Below are 5752 nucleotides of genomic sequence, written 5' to 3'. Positions count from 1 at the left end.
AGACAAGGAGACAAGGACAACTGCAGCAACAACAACAATAGTGATAGAACAACAGAAACATGCAGGACGACATCAGCAAATAAATGTCTGTGACAACCACAAAGACGAACAAGGACATAAGGACAAAACAACATCAACAACTACAATGACGAAGCTGTCAATGACAATCACACATAATAGTAGTCATGAAATGATGAACTATGACAGTGATCACAATGACAATACTGCATTGAAACAGTCACACATAATAGTAGTAATGAAATAATGAACTATGATAGTGATCACAATGACAATACTGCATTGAAACAGTCACACATAATAGTAGTCATGAAATGATGAACTATGATAGTGATCACAATGATAATACTGCATTGAAACAGTCACACATAATAGTAGTCATGAAATGATGAACTATAATAGTGAACAGAATGATAATTACTGTGATGCACATCATTGTAAAAAAAAAACTATAGTCATACTGCTGATATCACCTTCGCTGTAATAAAAGCAACAACATAATAACACCCTGGTTAACTCAGTGAGTAATGTGGGGAAGTACGTATGTACTGTGAGTGTGCATATGTACAGGTATCTCTATATGTGGGGAAGACATATATATAAGGGTGCAAGAATGTGTGGGCGTGTAATTGTCACTGAGAATGAATGAAAGGAAAGGGGCCGCCTTCCACCTCCCAGAGAGCCCCGCCCCAAATAGCCAGGCCGGGCCCCGGCCGCCAGAAGGCCACCAGGCCCACAGGGGCAGGCAGCACAAAGATCAGTGCCCCAAGAGCCAGCCCAGAGAGCCCCCCCCCCGCCCCGGGAAGACCAGCAAGGGGCCGAAGAGAGGTAATCCCAGCCAAGGACAGGGCACCGGCGGGCCGGAGGACTGCCAACCCCTGAGACCAGCGAGAGATCACACCCCACAAAGGCAGACGGGTAGCGGGGGCCACAAACCGGCAGGCCCAGAGACGCCTCCACAACCGGAAAGAAGCCCGCCCGCGCCGGAAGCGCCAGATTCCGCCCACCGCCACCCCCACCCCCAGGGAGCGGAGCCCGGCCCGCCCCGGGCCAACCCCCGCCCGACCCCCGGGCCGCCCCGCCAAGGGATGCAGGAGGCACACCCTCCACCCACCCGGCAGAGGCACGGGCGGCAGAGATGTATCACCCAGCACCCGACCCCACGGAGCAAACCCCTGTATGCCCCCCCCCCCAAAAAATAAATAAGTAAAATAAATAAATAAATAAATAAATAAAAGTACACACACGCACGCACATACACACTCCTACGCACATACACACCCCTACGCGCACGCACATAAACACTCCTACGCACTCAAGCACGCACGCACACGCACGCACGCACGCACACACAGTGGTCGACTGCCCGACATCCGGAAGCCCCACCCTATCCCCCGTTGGTAATCCTAGGAGCAGCGGAGCCGGGGACCCCGGGGTCCCAGACATACGATCCAGAACCCAGGCACGGAGAGCGCGGACCGCCGGGGAGCAGGAAGACGCCAGGCCACACCCTCCCAACGGTAGGACGCCGCCAGCAAGGCAGACAGGGGAGCCAGCGAGGAGGAAAGCGGGAAACTGAGCAGGCAGGCGGGAAAACGGGCGAGCAGCCAGGCGAACCACCACACAGCGCCAGCCGACACCCGCGGGCCAGCAAACCCCGAAGAGGGAGCGGGAGCACCACACCCCAAGCCGCAGGGAGGCCAAGCACCAGAGCCAAGAAGGCGAGACCAGCAGCAGACCAGCCGATGGCCCCCACAAATCACCAGAAGCCAGACCAGCCACGTGCCACCAGAGCCGATAGCGCACCACCCGCGCACCGGAGCCCCACCCCCGACAAGCCCACAGACAGACCGGGGGAGGCGAGGACACAGACAGCGGCCCGGCAAAGCACAAAGCGCAACGGCGACAAACGCCCAAACGACCGGCAGAGCAAAACCCCCCCAGCGGGCCCGGCCCCAGGGCACCCGCCCCCCCACCCCCACCCCGCCACCCAGGCCCACAGTACCCGCAAGCATGACCAAGCCCCAACCCACCAGCTGGCCCGGCGCCCCAGCAGCCGCCACAGCGCAGCAACCACCAGCCGCCGCGGCGGCACACGGGCCACCCGCAGCACCGGCACCGTCCCCCGGAGACCGCCGAACCCGCCCCAAGAGCGCAGAGGCGCCAGCAGCACGTGTCAGTCTAGGGGGAGCACCGCAAGCCGACCCCCCGGCGCAAGCCCCGGCATCAACAGGCCCCAGAGGGCCACCCCAGGGAAGGGCAGGCGAACCAGACAAGGGCACCCCACAGGCCAGGCCGCCCCGGGCGAGCCACCGCGACGGCCAGGCCCCCGGCCACACCGCCGACCCTGGCGGGCAGGCGCCGAGGTGCACGAGGCACCCCAATCCAGCCCGCCCCACCCGTGTATGTGATAAGGTTTATAGGGCAATTATATTGAGGACTCTTTTACTCTGTATGAAGCACATTCTACCTATCAAGTATTGTATATTACATTTTCACCACTAAAAATCAATGTCATTTTCCAAGCATAGTAGTTAAGCTTAGTTAAGCAAGAACCAATAACTCTTTTATATATACTTTTTAAATTTAGATGTAAGTGTAGGTAAGAAGGACTCAAATAAATTAGGGTTTGACCAACTGTACCTGTCGGTTTGTCCTAATCAAATATCAAAACATTACTATCAGGAGAACCAGAGTATAGGCCGGAGGGAGCCACCTGCTGCAGCCCAGCAAAGTGCACTATATTCGGACACATGCTCCGAGCAGCCGGTGTGCCACTACGGAGGTCAGGAGAACCAGAGTATAGCGTGGGAGGAGCCACCTGGCGTGGCCCAGCAAGGTGCACTGTATTTGGACACACCCTCCGAGCAGGCAGTATAACACCACAGAGGTCCCCAGTCTCCATTCTGTATGAGATGAAGACGCTTCCATCTTCTGCTGGGGAACGCACACGTAAACAAGATGGCCGCGGCGCTCAGTCGCGGAAGAAGAATGCCCAGGCGACAGTGCGCAGGGATCCGGCAGGAGACAAACATAATGCCGAGCGATTGGTGAGGTCTGGTTTTTTTTTGTTGTTTTTTTTTTTTTTTTTGAGGAGGCATTTTTGTGATGCAAATGTATTACTCTTTTGAACGCATGTTGTTTTGAGGAGCCAAACTTTTGACTTAAATGGCCCAACAACTAAGCGGAACTACGTTCCTCGTCACGGATCTCCGACCAGAACCGTGCTCACGGGTGAGTCACTGTTGATGCACTACACTGCTGAAGGGGACGTCCTACAACTTCATGTCAGAAAATTCCAACTACTTGGTATGACGTCATGATTCCCTCATATTGGTCCAATAATTATCATGCACCTATTTCAAAGTCAAACTGAACAAGTGTTGGACTTTGTTCTTGTGCCGTTTACAACGTTTGAAATGAAAGCCAAGATGAAAGAAGTACTATTTCAGCTGGTACTTCACTTGATTCAAAGCTACAGCACATGTGAGGGATCGACATTCATCAATTCATTTAAATTTAGATGTCTCCTGGCTGAATAGAGGAACAACTGAAGGCTTTAGAGAACGTCATTAGCCTTGGGTGTTGAAGACGAGGCTGCCATGTGCAGTGGTTGATGCAAGCTGTCAGTGTCAAATAAACATCACTTTCACAATGTTTCCACAGATGTTTCTCACAATTGCACCATGTGCAAACCTGCATACAGTCGCCCCCGACCACCCACCGCCCTCTTTTTCTAACCTTACCTGCAGCAGGTCGCCTGTATCCTATCTTGGTTCATTTGGAATCGGCACGAGATGCAGAGCGTTTTTAATGCCTGGCTTTGCAAGAACATTAAAAGGACGGAATGTTCATTTCAGTAAGCTCTATATTTTTATACGAATCCCAAAGGCAAAGAAAGCTTGATCTGATCCTTTCTCTCTGAAGTCGTAGCCTGATGAAGATACCGTCCTTCATAAGTGGCAATGACAAACACATTTATCTTTCCTTTTAGCCAAGCAAGCCACCCTGACTTCCCCAACAATCACTAACAAACACAAACAGGATTTGACAGGATTTTACACTGGTCTCTGGATGTCAGTAACGTTACCTTGATGAGACAGTAGCCACCAGGAAGTATGCTGCCTGTTCATCTTATTTATGTCTTAAATGGCTTATTTCCCCTTATTATGTATGTCTATTATATTGGGTAATACGAGTAAGGTGACTGGTGTTATTTCATGTTTACAGGGCTGTAATAATGGCAAAAAGTGTATTTAGAAGATCATAAACAGGTCTTCTATGCTCTATGAAAATAATCGATTTATCAATGTTGAATCGTACTTCGTGAAAATTCACTTATTGCGTTCGCGTCTGGAACCAATGAACCACGATAAACGAGAGATGACTGTAATGCTGATTTGAAGCGCTCATGTATTCTATGGACACGGATGGTCAATTGAAGATTTGTCCTGCAGACCATATCCTGAGTTTCATTACTTTCATTGCAGGTTGATATTTTAGGTCACTGCCAGGGTTTGAGCATTGGTGGCATACAAAGAAGTGATGTGATGCGTTTTGACAGTAATGCCCGAATGCTTGGGGAAGTCGCGCATCATTCTATATACTTCGTTTTAATCTTTTGTTGAGTTAGGACCACAGGGTTTTCCAGAAATCACGAGCCATCCCCGTGCACCCTGTAGTTAGTGGCGTCCTTCAATTGACATCGTATAGAATCATGCTTCCTATCCCCAGAGCCAGGCACTCCAAGCATCACTACCATTTTTTACCCACGCAAGTTGGACTGTGAAAACATTTATTTACAGCTGGAATGTCTCATGATTCACTCCAGCAAATCTTCTAAGCATGCAATCATCTTTCATTTCAAACATTTGTTTGAAATATTCACACTGTAGACAGTTATTTTTTCTCAATTCTTGCCATTGGATAAGACGATTCCTGTGCGAGTTTGGGAGGTAGGCAGCTTTTCCTGCATGCCAGGCTGCGATCAATGTCACCTTTCAGAGAGGCTGGACGCAGGGTAGTCCGATGACCACAAAGGGCTCTTTCAGGAAGAGGGAGCTGACCCAAACCTCCCCCTTCATAGCAGCTACTCACACATTCCACCTTCACCCAGGCTGCACACAAAGGAGAAGCGTACGAGTCCCTGATATGGGCCTCATTGTAGGAGGCGAGGCAGTGTAGCATGATGATAAAATGTAAGGGTAATTGATGGGGAGGTCAGCTGATATTTGGTTTATCTCCTGGTGCGGGACAAATGATATATACACATAAAGCCTTTCAACAAAACTGATTGTGTATCCAAACAGGTCACATTTCACATGATTATACATGATAGTGACATCTAACATAAATACATAGGCTCCACCAGCCTTATGTGTTTCCTCAGTGTTCTTCCACCAGGCTTAACATTCCTCATGTGTGCAACTTTCATGTCCATGCATGCATATGCTCTCTCTCCCCAAGGTAAACTGAACTGCATTTGCACTGTTGTAGCCCATCAATCCACATGCAAACAGTTGCTGCAGCACACTTGATGGTTTCTGCATGGGACATGTTAGGTGAAGGTCAGGGTAAAGGAGTTGCAAGCCAAGGTGACATTGTGAGAGAGCAGAGGACAGCTGTCTGTAGCACTGCCTCATCCATTTTAGACATGCACTTTAGCAGCTGCTTGCACAGTTGGAGTTACAACTTGTTGAAGTAAAATACAAATAATGTCACTTCAAGAGTTTTA

The sequence above is a fragment of the Dunckerocampus dactyliophorus genome, chromosome 21 (genome assembly GCF_027744805.1).
Source record: "Dunckerocampus dactyliophorus isolate RoL2022-P2 chromosome 21, RoL_Ddac_1.1, whole genome shotgun sequence".
Lineage (NCBI taxonomy): Eukaryota > Metazoa > Chordata > Actinopteri > Syngnathiformes > Syngnathidae > Dunckerocampus > Dunckerocampus dactyliophorus.
Note: the sequence above shows the minus strand (reverse complement) of the source record.